Raw genomic sequence first — 22,433 nt, 5'->3', positions numbered from 1 at the left:
CAAAAACAAAAGTTTTGCGTGTATAAGTTTGTTCAGTGAATTTCTGCTCAGAGTAGACGTGGACATAGGGGCATGTTTCCGCCCGGTTTCGAACCGGGGCCCTTTCGCGTGTTAGGCGAACGTGATAACCACTACACTACGGAAACTGCTGAAGACTGCGCGAAGGTCGGGGTTCGATTCCCCGACGGGAGAGTTCAGTTCTCTAGCAGCTGCTGATTATTCACCAAGAAAGACAAAAGTAATACAGCAGCATGGAGGACGTCCATCTGTCTGGGTGAGGATGGGGTTACCTTACCTAATAACAAGAGGACATTGACAAAGCGTATGAGTGAAGTTGTAAGTCCATGTCTTTATTAACAAGTTCTACTTTATGTGTACACAGTAGTATACATTGTGCGGTTGTCTGATAGTTTGGCCGAGTACAGTTTGACTTTAATCCTGAGACGAGAGACCAAAGAGCAGTGTTTCTGCACAGTTTCGAACTGGGACCCTTTCCTATATGAGGCGAACGTGACAGTTTCAGGATATTGATGTGACAAACCCTTGTTTTCGCGCTTCCTGTTCGGGTTACTGATTACATCTGTGTTGCTACGTTTTTGCCGTCTTTGAATTTTACACTAACAGCAATGAGCAAACATCTGGAACATAAACATCATAAAAGAGCAGGTCTAGACCATACTCTATGATGCTATTTACAGAAGCCCAACAGTTCCCACCAAGAGCAAGCACTAGGCGACAGAGGCAAGGAAAAACTTCCTTTTAAGAGGCAGAAACCTCAAGCAGAACCATGGCTCAGGGTGGGCGGCCATCTGCCTCGACCGTATGGGGTGAAGGAGAGAGAGGGAGAGAGAGAGAGAGGGGGGGGAGAGAGAGGGAGAGGGCAGAAGAGGAACACGGAGAAAAAGAGAGGGATGGAAGGAGAGAGAGGGGAGGGAGGCAGCCTACACAATATACACACACAGAGGTACAGACAGTAAAGGCGATGTTGCTATAGACTAAATGAAAAAGGGTACAGATATTTATAGTAGTGTTAATGATAACAATCGTAATGTTAATGATTATAATAACAATAATAATAATAGGACTAGTAACAATAGTCGTTGCAGCAGAGGGCGCCGAGCAGGAACACGGGGGCAGCAGGTGACCCGCAGCCACAGATCCAGACTCCACAGCTCCAGAGCCAGAAAACCTGCAGGAAGTGATAGCAGGAGAGAGGAGAGGGACGAGAAAGCACAAGACTATCTTTAAGATAAGATGGTGCCTGACCATTAAGGGCTTTGTAGGTAAGAAGAATGATTTTAAATTCTATTCTGGATTTTACTGGAAGCCAATGCAAAGAAGCTAAAACGGGAGAAATATGATCTCTTTTCCTGGTTCCTGTCAGAACACGTGCTGCAGCATTCTGGATCAGCTGAAGAGTCTTAATGGACTTTTTCGAGCAGCCTGATAATAAGGAATTGCAGTAATCCAGCCTAGAAGTAACAAATGCATGGACTAGTTTTTCTGCATCATTTTTAGACAGGATGTTCCTGATTTTCGCAATATTACGTAGCTGAAAAAAGGCGGTCCTTGAAATTTGCTTAATGTGAGACTTAAACGACATGTCCTGATCAAAGATAACTCCAAGATTGCTCACAGTGGTGCTGTTTGACTTTAATCCTGAGACGAGAGACCAAAGGGCAGTGTTTCTGCCCAGTTTCGAACTGGGGACCTTTCGCGTGTGAGGCGAACGTGATAACCACTACACTACAGAAACGGACGGCTGCCAGCCCTCACACAAGTGCACCTTACTGCGTTCTTTTTTGAACTGCAGCGTTCGTGGGATCATCACGGGTGGTAGACAGTTTCAGGATATTGATGTGACAAACCCGTGTTTTCGCGCTTCCTGTTCGGGTTACTGATTACATCTGTGTTGCTGCGTTTTTGCCGTCTTTGAATTTTACACTAACAGCAATGAGCAAACATCTGGAGAGCGGAAGCAATACGCTCAAAAGTTCGGAGTCCTCTTCGTTTTCTCGAAACACTGGCACTAAAGAAATGTACTGGCTGATATCAAACGAACTGGGATGTAGACAAGCGGAAATACAGGGCGTGCTTGCGGTGACGCGGTAGTCCTCGCTAGTATAAGACAGTGGGATGTATCTCAGCGTGACTCTACCCTTTCCTTGAGAAAGAGGAGTTCCAGCCTATTGCCATTGGTCCTATTGTCACCTTCCTTCCGTTGACATGGTGCGGTCCGCTTTACTGATGATGTGACCGAGCCGTTTGATATACTGAACAAAATTATAAACGCAGCACTTTTGTTTTTGCCCCCATTCATCATGAGCTGAACTCAAAGATCTAATACTTTCTCTATGTACACAAAGGGCCTATTTCTCTCAAATACAACAAATCTGTCAAAATCTGTGTTAGTGAGCACTTCTCCTTTGCCGAGATAATCCATCCACCTCACAGGTGTGGCATATCGAGATGCTGATCAGACAAGCATGGGTATTGCACAGGTGTGCCTTTGGCTGGCCACAATAAAAGGACACTCGATAATGTGCAGTTTCACTGTATTGAGGGGGCGGGGTTCCCAAAACCAGTCAGTATCTGGTGTGTACATACATGCTGTCTGCCATCTGCCCTGTACAGTGAAAACTCGGATTGATCCGTGAAGAGAACACCTCTCCAAAGTGCCAGGCGCCATCGAATGTGAGCATTTGCCCACTCAAGTCGGTTACGACGACGAGGACGACGAGCATGCAGATGAGCTTCCCTGAGACGGTTCCTGACAGTTTGTGCAGAAATTCTTTGACGATCTTGGAGGTGAAGATGCTGGATGTGGAGGTCCTGGGATGGTGTGGTTACACGTGCTCTGCGGTTGTGAGGCCAGTTGGCTGTACTGCCAAATTCTCTGAAATTCCTTTGGAGATGGCTTATGGTAGAGAAATGAACACTCAATTCACGGGCCACCGCTCTGGTGGACATTCCTGCAGCCAGCATGCCAGTTGCACGCTCCCTCAAAGATTTTCGACATCTGTGGCATTGTTCTGTGTGATGGAACTGCAAATTTTCGAGTTGGCCTTTTATTGTGGCCAGCCTAAGGCACACATGTGCAATACCCATGCTGTCTGATCAGCATCTTGATATGCCACACCTGTGAGGTGGATGGATTATCTTGGAAAAGGAGAAATGCTCACTGACACAGATTTTGACAGATTTGTGAACAATATTTGAGAGAAATAGGCCCTTTGTGTACATAGAGAAAGTATTAGATCTTTGAGTTCAGCTCATGATGAATGGCGGCAAAAACAAAAGTTTTGCGTGTATAAGTTTGTTCAGTGAATTTCTGCTCAGAGTAGACGTGGACATAGGGGCATGTTTCCGCCCGGTTTCGAACCGGGGCCCTTTCGCGTGTTAGGCGAACGTGATAACCACTACAATACAGATATTTATAGTAGTGTTAATGATAACAATCGTAATGTTAATGATTATAATAACAATAATAATAATAGGACTAGTAACAATAGTCGTTGCAGCAGAGGGCGCCGAGCAGGAACACGGGGGCAGCAGGTGACCCGCAGCCACAGATCCAGACTCCACAGCTCCAGAGCCAGAAAACCTGCAGGAAGTGATAGCAGGAGAGAGGAGAGGGACGAGAAAGCACAAGACTATCTTTAAGATAAGATGGTGCCTGACCATTAAGAGCTTTGTAGGTAAGAAGAATGATTTTAAATTCTATTCTGGATTTTACTGGAAGCCAATGCAAAGAAGCTAAAACGGGAGAAATATGATCTCTTTTCCTGGTTCCTGTCAGAACACGTGCTGCAGCATTCTGGATCAGCTGAAGAGTCTTAATGGACTTTTTCGAGCAGCCTGATAATAAGGAATTGCAGTAATCCAGCCTAGAAGTAACAAATGCATGGACTAGTTTTTCTGCATCATTTTTAGACAGGATGTTCCTGATTTTCGCAATATTACGTAGCTGAAAAAAGGCGGTCCTTGAAATTTGCTTAATGTGAGACTTAAACGACATGTCCTGATCAAAGATAACTCCAAGATTGCTCACAGTGGTGCTGTTTGACTTTAATCCTGAGACGAGAGACCAAAGGGCAGTGTTTCTGCCCAGTTTCGAACTGGGGACCTTTCGCGTGTGAGGCGAACGTGATAACCACTACACTACAGAAACGGACGGCTGCCAGCCCTCACACAAGTGCACCTTACTGCGTTCTTTTTTGAACTGCAGCGTTCGTAGGATCATCACGGGTGGTAGACAGTTTCAGGATATTGATGTGACAAACCCGTGTTTTCGCGCTTCCTGTTCGGGTTACTGATTACATCTGTGTTGCTGCGTTTTTGCCGTCTTTGAATTTTACACTAACAGCAATGAGCAAACATCTGGAGAGCGGAAGCAATACGCTCAAAAGTTCGGAGTCCTCTTCGTTTTCTCGAAACACTGGCACTAAAGAAATGTACTGGCTGATATCAAACGAACTGGGATGTAGACAAGCGGAAATACAGGGCGTGCTTGCGGTGACGCGGTAGTCCTCGCTAGTATAAGACAGTGGGATGTATCTCAGCGTGACTCTACCCTTTCCTTGAGAAAGAGGAGTTCCAGCCTATTGCCATTGGTCCTATTGTCACCTTCCTTCCGTTGACATGGTGCGGTCCGCTTTACTGATGATGTGACCGAGCCGTTTGATATACTGAACAAAATTATAAACGCAGCACTTTTGTTTTTGCCCCCATTCATCATGAGCTGAACTCAAAGATCTAATACTTTCTCTATGTACACAAAGGGCCTATTTCTCTCAAATACAACAAATCTGTCAAAATCTGTGTTAGTGAGCACTTCTCCTTTGCCGAGATAATCCATCCACCTCACAGGTGTGGCATATCGAGATGCTGATCAGACAAGCATGGGTATTGCACAGGTGTGCCTTTGGCTGGCCACAATAAAAGGACACTCGATAATGTGCAGTTTCACTGTATTGAGGGGGCGGGGTTCCCAAAACCAGTCAGTATCTGGTGTGTACATACATGCTGTCTGCCATCTGCCCTGTACAGTGAAAACTCGGATTGATCCGTGAAGAGAACACCTCTCCAAAGTGCCAGGCGCCATCGAATGTGAGCATTTGCCCACTCAAGTCGGTTACGACGACGAGGACGACGAGCATGCAGATGAGCTTCCCTGAGACGGTTCCTGACAGTTTGTGCAGAAATTCTTTGACGATCTTGGAGGTGAAGATGCTGGATGTGGAGGTCCTGAGATGGTGTGGTTACACGTGCTCTGCGGTTGTGAGGCCAGTTGGCTGTACTGCCAAATTCTCTGAAATTCCTTTGGAGATGGCTTATGGTAGAGAAATGAACACTCAATTCACGGGCCACCGCTCTGGTGGACATTCCTGCAGCCAGCATGCCAGTTGCACGCTCCCTCAAAGATTTTCGACATCTGTGGCATTGTTCTGTGTGATGGAACTGCAAATTTTCGAGTTGGCCTTTGCCGTCTTTGTAGGTCTTGTCTTTATTAACAAGTTCTACTTTATGTGTACACAGTAGTATACATTGTGCGGTTGTCTGATAGTTTGGCCGAGTACAGTTTGACTTTAATCCTGAGACGAGAGACCAAAGAGCAGTGTTTCTGCACAGTTTCGAACTGGGACCCTTTCTATATGAGGCGAACGTGACAGTTTCAGGATATTGATGTGACAAACCCGTGTTTTCGCGCTTCCTGTTCGGGTTACTGATTACATCTGTGTTGCTACGTTTTTGCCGTCTTTGAATTTTACACTAACAGCAATGAGCAACATCTGGAACATAAACATCATAAAAGAGCAGATCTAGACCATACTCTATGATGCTATTTACAGAAGCCCAACAGTTCCCACCAAGAGCAAGCACTAGGCGACAGAGGCAAGGAAAAACTTCCTTTTAAGAGGCAGAAACCTCAAGCAGAACCATGGCTCAGGGTGGGCGGCCATCTGCCTCGACCGTATGGGGTGAAGGAGAGAGAGGGAGAGAGAGGGGGGGGGGAGGGAGAGGGCAGAAGAGGAACACGGAGAAAAAGAGAGGGATGGAAGGAGAGAGAGGGGAGGGAGGCAGCCTACACAATATACACACACAGAGGTACAGACAGTAAAGGCGATGTTGCTATAGACTAAATGAAAAAGGGTACAGATATTTATAGTAGTGTTAATGATAACAATCGTAATGTTAATGATTATAATAACAATAATAATAATAGGACTAGTAACAATAGTCGTTGCAGCAGAGGGCGCCGAGCAGGAACACGGGGGCAGCAGGTGACCCGCAGCCACAGATCCAGACTCCACAGCTCCAGAGCCAGAAAACCTGCAGGAAGTGATAGCAGGAGAGAGGAGAGGGACGAGAAAGCACAAGACTATCTTTAAGATAAGATGGTGCCTGACCATTAAGGGCTTTGTAGGTAAGAAGAATGATTTTAAATTCTATTCTGGATTTTACTGGAAGCCAATGCAAAGAAGCTAAAACGGGAGAAATATGATCTCTTTTCCTGGTTCCTGTCAGAACACGTGCTGCAGCATTCTGGATCAGCTGAAGAGTCTTAATGGACTTTTTCGAGCAGCCTGATAATAAGGAATTGCAGTAATCCAGCCTAGAAGTAACAAATGCATGGACTAGTTTTTCTGCATCATTTTTAGACAGGATGTTCCTGATTTTCGCAATATTACGTAGCTGAAAAAAGGCGGTCCTTGAAATTTGCTTAATGTGAGACTTAAACGACATGTCCTGATCAAAGATAACTCCAAGATTGCTCACAGTGGTGCTGTTTGACTTTAATCCTGAGACGAGAGACCAAAGGGCAGTGTTTCTGCCCAGTTTCGAACTGGGGACCTTTCGCGTGTGAGGCGAACGTGATAACCACTACACTACAGAAACGGACGGCTGCCAGCCCTCACACAAGTGCACCTTACTGCGTTCTTTTTTGAACTGCAGCGTTCGTGGGATCATCACGGGTGGTAGACAGTTTCAGGATATTGATGTGACAAACCCGTGTTTTCGCGCTTCCTGTTCGGGTTACTGATTACATCTGTGTTGCTGCGTTTTTGCCGTCTTTGAATTTTACACTAACAGCAATGAGCAAACATCTGGAGAGCGGAAGCAATACGCTCAAAAGTTCGGAGTCCTCTTCGTTTTCTCGAAACACTGGCACTAAAGAAATGTACTGGCTGATATCAAACGAACTGGGATGTAGACAAGCGGAAATACAGGGCGTGCTTGCGGTGACGCGGTAGTCCTCGCTAGTATAAGACAGTGGGATGTATCTCAGCGTGACTCTACCCTTTCCTTGAGAAAGAGGAGTTCCAGCCTATTGCCATTGGTCCTATTGTCACCTTCCTTCCGTTGACATGGTGCGGTCCGCTTTACTGATGATGTGACCGAGCCGTTTGATATACTGAACAAAATTATAAACGCAGCACTTTTGTTTTTGCCCCCATTCATCATGAGCTGAACTCAAAGATCTAATACTTTCTCTATGTACACAAAGGGCCTATTTCTCTCAAATACAACAAATCTGTCAAAATCTGTGTTAGTGAGCACTTCTCCTTTGCCGAGATAATCCATCCACCTCACAGGTGTGGCATATCGAGATGCTGATCAGACAAGCATGGGTATTGCACAGGTGTGCCTTTGGCTGGCCACAATAAAAGGACACTCGATAATGTGCAGTTTCACTGTATTGAGGGGGCGGGGTTCCCAAAACCAGTCAGTATCTGGTGTGTACATACATGCTGTCTGCCATCTGCCCTGTACAGTGAAAACTCGGATTGATCCGTGAAGAGAACACCTCTCCAAAGTGCCAGGCGCCATCGAATGTGAGCATTTGCCCACTCAAGTCGGTTACGACGACGAGGACGACGAGCATGCAGATGAGCTTCCCTGAGACGGTTCCTGACAGTTTGTGCAGAAATTCTTTGACGATCTTGGAGGTGAAGATGCTGGATGTGGAGGTCCTGGGATGGTGTGGTTACACGTGCTCTGCGGTTGTGAGGCCAGTTGGCTGTACTGCCAAATTCTCTGAAATTCCTTTGGAGATGGCTTATGGTAGAGAAATGAACACTCAATTCACGGGCCACCGCTCTGGTGGACATTCCTGCAGCCAGCATGCCAGTTGCACGCTCCCTCAAAGATTTTCGACATCTGTGGCATTGTTCTGTGTGATGGAACTGCAAATTTTCGAGTTGGCCTTTTATTGTGGCCAGCCTAAGGCACACATGTGCAATACCCATGCTGTCTGATCAGCATCTTGATATGCCACACCTGTGAGGTGGATGGATTATCTTGGAAAAGGAGAAATGCTCACTGACACAGATTTTGACAGATTTGTGAACAATATTTGAGAGAAATAGGCCCTTTGTGTACATAGAGAAAGTATTAGATCTTTGAGTTCAGCTCATGATGAATGGCGGCAAAAACAAAAGTTTTGCGTGTATAAGTTTGTTCAGTGAATTTCTGCTCAGAGTAGACGTGGACATAGGGGCATGTTTCCGCCCGGTTTCGAACCGGGGCCCTTTCGCGTGTTAGGCGAACGTGATAACCACTACAATACAGATATTTATAGTAGTGTTAATGATAACAATCGTAATGTTAATGATTATAATAACAATAATAATAATAGGACTAGTAACAATAGTCGTTGCAGCAGAGGGCGCCGAGCAGGAACACGGGGGCAGCAGGTGACCCGCAGCCACAGATCCAGACTCCACAGCTCCAGAGCCAGAAAACCTGCAGGAAGTGATAGCAGGAGAGAGAGAGGGACGAGAAAGCACAAGACTATCTTTAAGATAAGATGGTGCCTGACCATTAAGAGCTTTGTAGGTAAGAAGAATGATTTTAAATTCTATTCTGGATTTTACTGGAAGCCAATGCAAAGAAGCTAAAATGGGAGAAATATGATCTCTTTTCCTGGTTCCTGTCAGAACACGTGCTGCAGCATTCTGGATCAGCTGAAGAGTCTTAATGGACTTTTTCGAGCAGCCTGATAATAAGGAATTGCAGTAATCCAGCCTAGAAGTAACAAATGCATGGACTAGTTTTTCTGCATCATTTTTAGACAGGATGTTCCTGATTTTCGCAATATTACGTAGCTGAAAAAAGGCGGTCCTTGAAATTTGCTTAATGTGAGACTTAAACGACATGTCCTGATCAAAGATAACTCCAAGATTGCTCACAGTGGTGCTGTTTGACTTTAATCCTGAGACGAGAGACCAAAAGGCCAGTGTTTCTGCCCAGTTTCGAACTGGGGACCTTTCGCGTGTGAGGCGAACGTGATAACCACTACACTACAGAAACGGACGACTGCAAGCCCTCACACAAGTGCACCTTACTTCGTTCTTTTTTGAACTGCAGCGTTCGTAGGATCATCACGGGTGGTAGACAGTTTCAGGATATTGATGTGACAAACCCGTGTTTTCGCGCTTCCTGTTCGGGTTACTGATTACATCTGTGTTGCTGCGTTTTGCCGTCTTTGAATTTTACACTAACAGCAATGAGCAAACATCTGGAGAGCGGAAGCAATACGCTCAAAAGTTCGGAGTCCTCTTCGTTTTCTCGAAACACTGGCACTAAAGAAATGTACTGGCTGATATCAAACGAACTGGGATGTAGACAAGCGGAAATACAGGGCGTGCTTGCGGTGACGCGGTAGTCCTCGCTAGTATAAGACAGTGGGATGTATCTCAGCGTGACTCTACCCTTTCCTTGAGAAAGAGGAGTTCCAGCCTATTGCCATTGGTCCTATTGTCACCTTCCTTCCGTTGACATGGTGCGGTCCGCTTTACTGATGATGTGACCGAGCCGTTTGATATACTGAACAAAATTATAAACGCAGCACTTTTGTTTTTGGCCCCATTCATCATGAGCTGAACTCAAAGATCTAATACTTTCTCTATGTACACAAAGGGCCTATTTCTCTCAAATACAACAAATCTGTCAAAATCTGTGTTAGTGAGCACTTCTCCTTTGCCGAGATAATCCATCCACCTCACAGGTGTGGCATATCGAGATGCTGATCAGACAAGCATGGGTATTGCACAGGTGTGCCTTTGGCTGGCCACAATAAAAGGACACTCGATAATGTGCAGTTTCACTGTATTGAGGGGGCGGGGTTCCCAAAACCAGTCAGTATCTGGTGTGTACATACATGCTGTCTGCCATCTGCCCTGTACAGTGAAAACTCGGATTGATCCGTGAAGAGAACACCTCTCCAAAGTGCCAGGCGCCATCGAATGTGAGCATTTGCCCACTCAAGTCGGTTACGACGACGAGGACGACGAGCATGCAGATGAGCTTCCCTGAGACGGTTCCTGACAGTTTGTGCAGAAATTCTTTGACGATCTTGGAGGTGAAGATGCTGGATGTGGAGGTCCTGGGATGGTGTGGTTACACGTGCTCTGCGGTTGTGAGGCCAGTTGGCTGTACTGCCAAATTCTCTGAAATTCCTTTGGAGATGGCTTATGGTAGAGAAATGAACACTCAATTCACGGGCCACCGCTCTGGTGGACATTCCTGCAGCCAGCATGCCAGTTGCACGCTCCCTCAAAGATTTTCGACATCTGTGGCATTGTTCTGTGTGATGGAACTGCAAATTTTCGAGTTGGCCTTTGCCGTCTTTGTAGGTCTTGTCTTTATTAACAAGTTCTACTTTATGTGTACACAGTAGTATACATTGTGCGGTTGTCTGATAGTTTGGCCGAGTACAGTTTGACTTTAATCCTGAGACGAGAGACCAAAGAGCAGTGTTTCTGCACAGTTTCGAACTGGGACCCTTTCCTATATGAGGCGAACGTGACAGTTTCAGGATATTGATGTGACAAACCCTTGTTTTCGCGCTTCCTGTTCGGGTTACTGATTACATCTGTGTTGCTACGTTTTTGCCGTCTTTGAATTTTACACTAACAGCAATGAGCAAACATCTGGAACATAAACATCATAAAAGAGCAGGTCTAGACCATACTCTATGATGCTATTTACAGAAGCCCAACAGTTCCCACCAAGAGCAAGCACTAGGCGACAGAGGCAAGGAAAAACTTCCTTTTAAGAGGCAGAAACCTCAAGCAGAACCATGGCTCAGGGTGGGCGGCCATCTGCCTCGACCGTATGGGTGAAGGAGAGAGAGGGAGAGAGAGAGAGAGGGGGGGGAGAGGGAGAGGGCAGAAGAGGAACACGGAGAAAAAGAGAGGGATGGAAGGAGAGAGGGGAGGGAGGCAGCCTACACAATATACACACACAGAGGTACAGACAGTAAAGGCGATGTTGCTATAGACTAAATGAAAAAGGGTACAGATATTTATAGTAGTGTTAATGATAACAATCGTAATGTTAATGATTATAATAACAATAATAATAATAGGACTAGTAACAATAGTCGTTGCAGCAGAGGGCGCCGAGCAGGAACACGGGGGCAGCAGGTGACCCGCAGCCACAGATCCAGACTCCACAGCTCCAGAGCCAGAAAACCTGCAGGAAGTGATAGCAGGAGAGAGGAGAGGGACGAGAAAGCACAAGACTATCTTTAAGATAAGATGGTGCCTGACCATTAAGGGCTTTGTAGGTAAGAAGAATGATTTTAAATTCTATTCTGGATTTTACTGGAAGCCAATGCAAAGAAGCTAAAACGGGAGAAATATGATCTCTTTTCCTGGTTCCTGTCAGAACACGTGCTGCAGCATTCTGGATCAGCTGAAGAGTCTTAATGGACTTTTTCGAGCAGCCTGATAATAAGGAATTGCAGTAATCCAGCCTAGAAGTAACAAATGCATGGACTAGTTTTTCTGCATCATTTTTAGACAGGATGTTCCTGATTTTCGCAATATTACGTAGCTGAAAAAAGGCGGTCCTTGAAATTTGCTTAATGTGAGACTTAAACGACATGTCCTGATCAAAGATAACTCCAAGATTGCTCACAGTGGTGCTGTTTGACTTTAATCCTGAGACGAGAGACCAAAGGGCAGTGTTTCTGCCCAGTTTCGAACTGGGGACCTTTCGCGTGTGAGGCGAACGTGATAACCACTACACTACAGAAACGGACGGCTGCCAGCCCTCACACAAGTGCACCTTACTGCGTTCTTTTTTGAACTGCAGCGTTCGTGGGATCATCACGGGTGGTAGACAGTTTCAGGATATTGATGTGACAAACCCGTGTTTTCGCGCTTCCTGTTCGGGTTACTGATTACATCTGTGTTGCTGCGTTTTTGCCGTCTTTGAATTTTACACTAACAGCAATGAGCAAACATCTGGAGAGCGGAAGCAATACGCTCAAAAGTTCGGAGTCCTCTTCGTTTTCTCGAAACACTGGCACTAAAGAAATGTACTGGCTGATATCAAACGAACTGGGATGTAGACAAGCGGAAATACAGGGCGTGCTTGCGGTGACGCGGTAGTCCTCGCTAGTATAAGACAGTGGGATGTATCTCAGCGTGACTCTACCCTTTCCTTGAGAAAGAGGAGTTCCAGCCTATTGCCATTGGTCCTATTGTCACCTTCCTTCCGTTGACATGGTGCGGTCCGCTTTACTGATGATGTGACCGAGCCGTTTGATATACTGAACAAAATTATAAACGCAGCACTTTTGTTTTTGCCCCCATTCATCATGAGCTGAACTCAAAGATCTAATACTTTCTCTATGTACACAAAGGGCCTATTTCTCTCAAATACAACAAATCTGTCAAAATCTGTGTTAGTGAGCACTTCTCCTTTGCCGAGATAATCCATCCACCTCACAGGTGTGGCATATCGAGATGCTGATCAGACAAGCATGGGTATTGCACAGGTGTGCCTTTGGCTGGCCACAATAAAAGGACACTCGATAATGTGCAGTTTCACTGTATTGAGGGGGCGGGGTTCCCAAAACCAGTCAGTATCTGGTGTGTACATACATGCTGTCTGCCATCTGCCCTGTACAGTGAAAACTCGGATTGATCCGTGAAGAGAACACCTCTCCAAAGTGCCAGGCGCCATCGAATGTGAGCATTTGCCCACTCAAGTCGGTTACGACGACGAGGACGACGAGCATGCAGATGAGCTTCCCTGAGACGGTTCCTGACAGTTTGTGCAGAAATTCTTTGACGATCTTGGAGGTGAAGATGCTGGATGTGGAGGTCCTGGGATGGTGTGGTTACACGTGCTCTGCGGTTGTGAGGCCAGTTGGCTGTACTGCCAAATTCTCTGAAATTCCTTTGGAGATGGCTTATGGTAGAGAAATGAACACTCAATTCACGGGCCACCGCTCTGGTGGACATTCCTGCAGCCAGCATGCCAGTTGCACGCTCCCTCAAAGATTTTCGACATCTGTGGCATTGTTCTGTGTGATGGAACTGCAAATTTTCGAGTTGGCCTTTTATTGTGGCCAGCCTAAGGCACACATGTGCAATACCCATGCTGTCTGATCAGCATCTTGATATGCCACACCTGTGAGGTGGATGGATTATCTTGGAAAAGGAGAAATGCTCACTGACACAGATTTTGACAGATTTGTGAACAATATTTGAGAGAAATAGGCCCTTTGTGTACATAGAGAAAGTATTAGATCTTTGAGTTCAGCTCATGATGAATGGCGGCAAAAACAAAAGTTTTGCGTGTATAAGTTTGTTCAGTGAATTTCTGCTCAGAGTAGACGTGGACATAGGGGCATGTTTCCGCCCGGTTTCGAACCGGGGCCCTTTCGCGTGTTAGGCGAACGTGATAACCACTACACTACGGAAACTGCTGAAGACTGCGCGAAGGTCGGGGTTCGATTCCCCGACGGGAGAGTTCAGTTCTCTAGCAGCTGCTGATTATTCACCAAGAAAGACAAAAGTAATACAGCAGCATGGAGGACGTCCATCTGTCTGGGTGAGGATGGGGTTACCTTACCTAATAACAAGAGGACATTGACAAAGCGTATGAGTGAAGTTGTAAGTCCATGTCTTTATTAACAAGTTCTACTTTATGTGTACACAGTAGTATACATTGTGCGGTTGTCTGATAGTTTGGCCGAGTACAGTTTGACTTTAATCCTGAGACGAGAGACCAAAGAGCAGTGTTTCTGCACAGTTTCGAACTGGGACCCTTTCCTATATGAGGCGAACGTGACAGTTTCAGGATATTGATGTGACAAACCCTTGTTTTCGCGCTTCCTGTTCGGGTTACTGATTACATCTGTGTTGCTACGTTTTTGCCGTCTTTGAATTTTACACTAACAGCAATGAGCAAACATCTGGAACATAAACATCATAAAAGAGCAGGTCTAGACCATACTCTATGATGCTATTTACAGAAGCCCAACAGTTCCCACCAAGAGCAAGCACTAGGCGACAGAGGCAAGGAAAAACTTCCTTTTAAGAGGCAGAAACCTCAAGCAGAACCATGGCTCAGGGTGGGCGGCCATCTGCCTCGACCGTATGGGATGAAGGAGAGAGAGGGAGAGAGAGAGAGAGGGGGGGAGAGAGGGAGAGGGCAGAAGAGGAACACGGAGAAAAAGAGAGGGATGGAAGGAGAGAGAGGGGAGGGAGGCAGCCTACACAATATACACACACAGAGGTACAGACAGTAAAGGCGATGTTGCTATAGACTAAATGAAAAAGGGTACAGATATTTATAGTAGTGTTAATGATAACAATCGTAATGTTAATGATTATAATAACAATAATAATAATAGGACTAGTAACAATAGTCGTTGCAGCAGAGGGCGCCGAGCAGGAACACGGGGGCAGCAGGTGACCCGCAGCCACAGATCCAGACTCCACAGCTCCAGAGCCAGAAAACCTGCAGGAAGTGATAGCAGGAGAGAGGAGAGGGACGAGAAAGCACAAGACTATCTTTAAGATAAGATGGTGCCTGACCATTAAGGGCTTTGTAGGTAAGAAGAATGATTTTAAATTCTATTCTGGATTTTACTGGAAGCCAATGCAAAGAAGCTAAAACGGGAGAAATATGATCTCTTTTCCTGGTTCCTGTCAGAACACGTGCTGCAGCATTCTGGATCAGCTGAAGAGTCTTAATGGACTTTTTCGAGCAGCCTGATAATAAGGAATTGCAGTAATCCAGCCTAGAAGTAACAAATGCATGGACTAGTTTTTCTGCATCATTTTTAGACAGGATGTTCCTGATTTTCGCAATATTACGTAGCTGAAAAAAGGCGGTCCTTGAAATTTGCTTAATGTGAGACTTAAACGACATGTCCTGATCAAAGATAACTCCAAGATTGCTCACAGTGGTGCTGTTTGACTTTAATCCTGAGACGAGAGACCAAAGGGCAGTGTTTCTGCCCAGTTTCGAACTGGGGACCTTTCGCGTGTGAGGCGAACGTGATAACCACTACACTACAGAAACGGACGGCTGCCAGCCCTCACACAAGTGCACCTTACTGCGTTCTTTTTTGAACTGCAGCGTTCGTGGGATCATCACGGGTGGTAGACAGTTTCAGGATATTGATGTGACAAACCCGTGTTTTCGCGCTTCCTGTTCGGGTTACTGATTACATCTGTGTTGCTGCGTTTTTGCCGTCTTTGAATTTTACACTAACAGCAATGAGCAAACATCTGGAGAGCGGAAGCAATACGCTCAAAAGTTCGGAGTCCTCTTCGTTTTCTCGAAACACTGGCACTAAAGAAATGTACTGGCTGATATCAAACGAACTGGGATGTAGACAAGCGGAAATACAGGGCGTGCTTGCGGTGACGCGGTAGTCCTCGCTAGTATAAGACAGTGGGATGTATCTCAGCGTGACTCTACCCTTTCCTTGAGAAAGAGGAGTTCCAGCCTATTGCCATTGGTCCTATTGTCACCTTCCTTCCGTTGACATGGTGCGGTCCGCTTTACTGATGATGTGACCGAGCCGTTTGATATACTGAACAAAATTATAAACGCAGCACTTTTGTTTTTGCCCCCATTCATCATGAGCTGAACTCAAAGATCTAATACTTTCTCTATGTACACAAAGGGCCTATTTCTCTCAAATACAACAAATCTGTCAAAATCTGTGTTAGTGAGCACTTCTCCTTTGCCGAGATAATCCATCCACCTCACAGGTGTGGCATATCGAGATGCTGATCAGACAAGCATGGGTATTGCACAGGTGTGCCTTTGGCTGGCCACAATAAAAGGACACTCGATAATGTGCAGTTTCACTGTATTGAGGGGGCGGGGTTCCCAAAACCAGTCAGTATCTGGTGTGTACATACATGCTGTCTGCCATCTGCCCTGTACAGTGAAAACTCGGATTGATCCGTGAAGAGAACACCTCTCCAAAGTGCCAGGCGCCATCGAATGTGAGCATTTGCCCACTCAAGTCGGTTACGACGACGAGGACGACGAGCATGCAGATGAGCTTCCCTGAGACGGTTCCTGACAGTTTGTGCAGAAATTCTTTGACGATCTTGGAGGTGAAGATGCTGGATGTGGAGGTCCTGGGATGGTGTGGTTACACGTGCTCTGCGGTTGTGAGGCCAGTTGGCTGTACTGCCAAATTCTCTGAAATTCCTTTGGAGATGGCTTATGGTAGAGAAATGAACACTCAATTCACGGGCCACCGCTCTGGTGGACATTCCTGCAGCCAGCATGCCAGTTGCACGCTCCCTCAAAGATTTTCGACATCTGTGGCATTGTTCTGTGTGATGGAACTGCAAATTTTCGAGTTGGCCTTTTATTGTGGCCAGCCTAAGGCACACATGTGCAATACCCATGCTGTCTGATCAGCATCTTGATATGCCACACCTGTGAGGTGGATGGATTATCTTGGAAAAGGAGAAATGCTCACTGACACAGATTTTGACAGATTTGTGAACAATATTTGAGAGAAATAGGCCCTTTGTGTACATAGAGAAAGTATTAGATCTTTGAGTTCAGCTCATGATGAATGGCGGCAAAAACAAAAGTTTTGCGTGTATAAGTTTGTCAGTGAATTTCTGCTCAGAGTAGACGTGGACATAGGGGCATGTTTCCGCCCGGTTTCGAACCGGGGCCCTTTCGCGTGTTAGGCGAACGTGATAACCACTACACTACGGAAACTGCTGAAGACTGCGCGAAGGTCGGGGTTCGATTCCCCGACGGGAGAGTTCAGTTCTCTAGCAGCTGCTGATTATTCACCAAGAAAGACAAAAGTAATACAGCAGCATGGAGGACGTCCATCTGTCTGGGTGAGGATGGGGTTACCTTACCTAATAACAAGAGGACATTGACAAAGCGTATGAGTGAAGTTGTAAGTCCATGTCTTTATTAACAAGTTCTACTTTATGTGTACACAGTAGTATACATTGTGCGGTTGTCTGATAGTTTGGCCGAGTACAGTTTGACTTTAATCCTGAGACGAGAGACCAAAGAGCAGTGTTTCTGCACAGTTTCGAACTGGGACCCTTTCCTATATGAGGCGAACGTGACAGTTTCAGGATATTGATGTGACAAACCCTTGTTTTCGCGCTTCCTGTTCGGGTTACTGATTACATCTGTGTTGCTACGTTTTTGCCGTCTTTGAATTTTACACTAACAGCAATGAGCAAACATCTGGAACATAAACATCATAAAAGAGCAGGTCTAGACCATACTCTATGATGCTATTTACAGAAGCCCAACAGTTCCCACCAAGAGCAAGCACTAGGCGACAGAGGCAAGGAAAAACTTCCTTTTAAGAGGCAGAAACCTCAAGCAGAACCATGGCTCAGGGTGGGCGGCCATCTGCCTCGACCGTATGGGTGAAGGAGAGAGAGGAGAGAGAGAGAGAGAGGGGGGAGAGAGAGGGAGAGGGCAGAAGAGGAACACGGAGAAAAAGAGAGGGATGGAAGGAGAGAGAGGGGAGGGAGGCAGCCTACACAATATACACACACAGAGGTACAGACAGTAAAGGCGATGTTGCTATAGACTAAATGAAAAAGGGTACAGATATTTATAGTAGTGTTAATGATAACAATCGTAATGTTAATGATTATAATAATAATAATAATAGGACTAGTAACAATAGTCGTTGCAGCAGAGGGCGCCGAGCAGGAACACGGGGGCAGCAGGTGACCCGCAGCCACAGATCCAGACTCCACAGCTCCAGAGCCAGAAAACCTGCAGGAAGTGATAGCAGGAGAGAGGAGAGGGACGAGAAAGCACAAGACTATCTTTAAGATAAGATGGTGCCTGACCATTAAGGGCTTTGTAGGTAAGAAGAATGATTTTAAATTCTATTCTGGATTTTACTGGAAGCCAATGCAAAGAAGCTAAAACGGGAGAAATATGATCTCTTTTCCTGGTTCCTGTCAGAACACGTGCTGCAGCATTCTGGATCAGCTGAAGAGTCTTAATGGACTTTTTCGAGCAGCCTGATAATAAGGAATTGCAGTAATCCAGCCTAGAAGTAACAAATGCATGGACTAGTTTTTCTGCATCATTTTTAGACAGGATGTTCCTGATTTTCGCAATATTACGTAGCTGAAAAAAGGCGGTCCTTGAAATTTGCTTAATGTGAGACTTAAACGACATGTCCTGATCAAAGATAACTCCAAGATTGCTCACAGTGGTGCTGTTTGACTTTAATCCTGAGACGAGAGACCAAAGGGCAGTGTTTCTGCCCAGTTTCGAACTGGGGACCTTTCGCGTGTGAGGCGAACGTGATAACCACTACACTACAGAAACGGACGGCTGCCAGCCCTCACACAAGTGCACCTTACTGCGTTCTTTTTTGAACTGCAGCGTTCGTGGATCATCACGGGTGGTAGACAGTTTCAGGATATTGATGTGACAAACCCGTGTTTTCGCGCTTCCTGTTCGGGTTACTGATTACATCTGTGTTGCTGCGTTTTTGCCGTCTTTGAATTTTACACTAACAGCAATGAGCAAACATCTGGAGAGCGGAAGCAATACGCTCAAAAGTTCGGAGTCCTCTTCGTTTTCTCGAAACACTGGCACTAAAGAAATGTACTGGCTGATATCAAACGAACTGGGATGTAGACAAGCGGAAATACAGGGCGTGCTTGCGGTGACGCGGTAGTCCTCGCTAGTATAAGACAGTGGGATGTATCTCAGCGTGACTCTACCCTTTCCTTGAGAAAGAGGAGTTCCAGCCTATTGCCATTGGTCCTATTGTCACCTTCCTTCCGTTGACATGGTGCGGTCCGCTTTACTGATGATGTGACCGAGCCGTTTGATATACTGAACAAAATTATAAACGCAGCACTTTTGTTTTTGCCCCCATTCATCATGAGCTGAACTCAAAGATCTAATACTTTCTCTATGTACACAAAGGGCCTATTTCTCTCAAATACAACAAATCTGTCAAAATCTGTGTTAGTGAGCACTTCTCCTTTGCCGAGATAATCCATCCACCTCACAGGTGTGGCATATCGAGATGCTGATCAGACAAGCATGGGTATTGCACAGGTGTGCCTTTGGCTGGCCACAATAAAAGGACACTCGATAATGTGCAGTTTCACTGTATTGAGGGGGCGGGGTTCCCAAAACCAGTCAGTATCTGGTGTGTACATACATGCTGTCTGCCATCTGCCCTGTACAGTGAAAACTCGGATTGATCCGTGAAGAGAACACCTCTCCAAAGTGCCAGGCGCCATCGAATGTGAGCATTTGCCCACTCAAGTCGGTTACGACGACGAGGACGACGAGCATGCAGATGAGCTTCCCTGAGACGGTTCCTGACAGTTTGTGCAGAAATTCTTTGACGATCTTGGAGGTGAAGATGCTGGATGTGGAGGTCCTGGGATGGTGTGGTTACACGTGCTCTGCGGTTGTGAGGCCAGTTGGCTGTACTGCCAAATTCTCTGAAATTCCTTTGGAGATGGCTTATGGTAGAGAAATGAACACTCAATTCACGGGCCACCGCTCTGGTGGACATTCCTGCAGCCAGCATGCCAGTTGCACGCTCCCTCAAAGATTTTCGACATCTGTGGCATTGTTCTGTGTGATGGAACTGCAAATTTTCGAGTTGGCCTTTTATTGTGGCCAGCCTAAGGCACACATGTGCAATACCCATGCTGTCTGATCAGCATCTTGATATGCCACACCCTGTGAGGTGGATGGATTATCTTGGAAAAGGAGAAATGCTCACTGACACAGATTTTGACAGATTTGTGAACAATATTTGAGAGAAATAGGCCCTTTGTGTACATAGAGAAAGTATTAGATCTTTGAGTTCAGCTCATGGTGAATGGCGGCAAAAACAAAAGTTTTGCGTGTATAAGTTTGTCAGTGAATTTCTGCTCAGAGTAGACGTGGACATAGGGGCATGTTTCCGCCCGGTTTCAACCGGGGCCCTTTCGCGTGTTAGGCGAACGTGATAACCACTACACTACGGAAACTGCTGAAGACTGCGCGAAGGTCGGGGTTCGATTCCCCGACGGAGAGTTCAGTTCTCTAGCAGCTGCTGATTATTCACCAAGAAAGACAAAAGTAATACAGCAGCATGGAGGACGTCCATCTGTCTGGGTGAGGATGGGGTTACCTTACCTAATAACAAGAGGACATTGACAAAGCGTATGAGTGAAGTTGTAAGTCCATGTCTTTATTAACAAGTTCTACTTTATGTGTACACAGTAGTATACATTGTGCGGTTGTCTGATAGTTTGGCCGAGTACAGTTTGACTTTAATCCTGAGACGAGAGACCAAAGAGCAGTGTTTCTGCACAGTTTCGAACTGGGACCCTTTCCTATATGAGGCGAACGTGACAGTTTCAGGATATTGATGTGACAAACCCTTGTTTTCGCGCTTCCTGTTCGGGTTACTGATTACATCTGTGTTGCTACGTTTTTGCCGTCTTTGAATTTTACACTAACAGCAATGAGCAAACATCTGGAACATAACATCATAAAAGAGCAGGTCTAGACCATACTCTATGATGCTATTTACAGAAGCCCAACAGTTCCCACCAAGAGCAAGCACTAGGCGACAGAGGCAAGGAAAAACTTCCTTTTAAGAGGCAGAACCTCAAGCAGAACCATGGCTCAGGGTGGGCGGCCATCTGCCTCGACCGTATGGGTGAAGGAGAGAGAGGGAGAGAGAGAGAGAGAGGAGGGGGAGAGAGAGGAGATGCAGAAGAGGAACACGGAGAAAAAGAGAGGGATGGAAGGAGAGAAGGGAGGGAGGCAGCCTACACAATATACACACACAGAGGTACAGACAGTAAAGGCGATGTTGCTATAGACTAAATGAAAAAGGGTACAGATATTTATAGTAGTGTTAATGATAACAATCGTAATGTTAATGATTATAATAATAATAATAATAGGACTAGTAACAATAGTCGTTGCAGCAGAGGGCGCCGAGCAGGAACACGGGGGCAGCAGTGACCCGCAGCCACAGATCCAGACTCCACAGCTCCAGAGCCAGAAACCTGCAGGAAGTGATAGCAGAGAGAGGAGAGGGACAGAAAGCACAAGACTATCTTTAAGATAAGATGGTGCCTGACCATTAAGGCTTTGTAGGTAAGAAGATGATTTTAAATTCTATTCTGGATTTTACTGGAAGCCAATGCAAAGAAGCTAAAACGGGAGAAATATGATCTCTTTTCCTGGTTCCTGTCAGAACACGTGCTGCAGCTTCTGGATCAGCTGAAGAGTCTTAATGGACTTTTTCGAGCAGCCTGAATAGGAATTGCAGTAATCCAGCCTAGAAGTAACAAATGCATGGACTAGTTTTTCTGCATCATTTTTAGACAGGATGTTCCTGATTTTCGCAATATTACGTAGCTGAAAAAGGCGGTCCTTGAAATTTGCTTAATGTGAGACTTAACGACATGTCCTGATCAAAGATAACTCCAAGATTGCTCACAGTGGTGCGTTTGACTTTAATCCTGAGACGAGAGACCAAAGGGCAGTGTTTTCTGCCCAGTTTCGAACTGGGGACCTTTCGCGTGTGAGGCGAACGTGATAACCACTACACTACAGAAACGGACGCTGCCGCCCTCACACAGTGCACCTTACTGCGTTCTTTTTTGAACTGCAGCGTTCGTGGGATCATCACGGGTGGTAGACAGTTTCAGGATATTGATGTGACAAACCCGTGTTTTCGCGCTTCCTGTTCGGGTTACTGATTACATCTGTGTTGCTTGCGTTTTTTGCCGTCTTGAATTTTACACTAACCGCAATGAGCAAACATCTGGAGAGCGGAGCAATACGCTCAAAGTTCGGAGTCCTCTTCGTTTTCTCGAAACACTGGCACTAAAGAATGTACTGGCTGATATCAAACGAACTGGGATGTAGACAAGCGAAATACAGGGCGTGCTTGCGGTGACGCGGTAGTCCTCGCTAGTATAAGACAGTGGGATTATCTCAGCGACTCTACCCTTTCCTTGAGAAAGAGGAGTTCCAGCCTATTGCCATTGGTCCTATTGTCACCTTCCTTCCGTTGACATGGTGCGGTCCGCTTTACTGATGATGTGACCGAGCCGTTTGATATACTGAACAAATTATAAACGCAGCACTTTTGTTTTTGCCCCATTCAT

At 45.9% G+C, this 22,433-nt stretch overlaps 12 non-coding genes across 12 annotated transcripts; all 12 read right to left on the bottom strand.

Annotated features, from left to right (window-relative positions):
• Window positions 1-73: 73 nt before the first annotated feature.
• On the bottom strand, window positions 74-146 carry trnav-aac. Its single transcript has one exon. It is a non-coding gene; the product is annotated as a tRNA-Val (tRNA).
• A 1,537-nt stretch (window positions 147-1,683) lies between these two features.
• On the bottom strand, window positions 1,684-1,756 carry trnav-cac. Its single transcript has one exon. It is a non-coding gene; the product is annotated as a tRNA-Val (tRNA).
• Window positions 1,757-4,098: 2,342 nt separating this feature from the next.
• Window positions 4,099-4,171, bottom strand: trnav-cac. Its single transcript has one exon. It is a non-coding gene; the product is annotated as a tRNA-Val (tRNA).
• Window positions 4,172-6,827: 2,656 nt separating this feature from the next.
• Window positions 6,828-6,900, bottom strand: trnav-cac. The gene has a single exon. It is a non-coding gene; the product is annotated as a tRNA-Val (tRNA).
• Window positions 6,901-9,242: 2,342 nt separating this feature from the next.
• trnav-cac lies at window positions 9,243-9,315 on the bottom strand. The gene has a single exon. It is a non-coding gene; the product is annotated as a tRNA-Val (tRNA).
• A 2,660-nt stretch (window positions 9,316-11,975) lies between these two features.
• trnav-cac lies at window positions 11,976-12,048 on the bottom strand. Its single transcript has one exon. It is a non-coding gene; the product is annotated as a tRNA-Val (tRNA).
• A 1,605-nt stretch (window positions 12,049-13,653) lies between these two features.
• Window positions 13,654-13,726, bottom strand: trnav-aac. The gene has a single exon. It is a non-coding gene; the product is annotated as a tRNA-Val (tRNA).
• Window positions 13,727-15,260: 1,534 nt separating this feature from the next.
• Window positions 15,261-15,333, bottom strand: trnav-cac. Its single transcript has one exon. It is a non-coding gene; the product is annotated as a tRNA-Val (tRNA).
• Window positions 15,334-16,937: 1,604 nt separating this feature from the next.
• trnav-aac lies at window positions 16,938-17,010 on the bottom strand. Its single transcript has one exon. It is a non-coding gene; the product is annotated as a tRNA-Val (tRNA).
• Window positions 17,011-18,542: 1,532 nt separating this feature from the next.
• On the bottom strand, window positions 18,543-18,615 carry trnav-cac. Its single transcript has one exon. It is a non-coding gene; the product is annotated as a tRNA-Val (tRNA).
• A 1,604-nt stretch (window positions 18,616-20,219) lies between these two features.
• On the bottom strand, window positions 20,220-20,291 carry trnav-aac. Its single transcript has one exon. It is a non-coding gene; the product is annotated as a tRNA-Val (tRNA).
• Window positions 20,292-21,806: 1,515 nt separating this feature from the next.
• On the bottom strand, window positions 21,807-21,880 carry trnav-cac. The gene has a single exon. It is a non-coding gene; the product is annotated as a tRNA-Val (tRNA).
• Between the last annotated feature and the right edge of the window lie 553 nt (window positions 21,881-22,433).

This window comes from Micropterus salmoides, unplaced genomic scaffold (genome assembly GCF_014851395.1).
Source record: "Micropterus salmoides isolate LMB-PRFRI ecotype aquatic unplaced genomic scaffold, ASM1485139v1 Ms_hic_scaffold_1655, whole genome shotgun sequence".
Taxonomy (NCBI): domain Eukaryota; kingdom Metazoa; phylum Chordata; class Actinopteri; order Centrarchiformes; family Centrarchidae; genus Micropterus; species Micropterus salmoides.
This window is presented reverse-complemented; position numbering and strand designations above follow the sequence as displayed.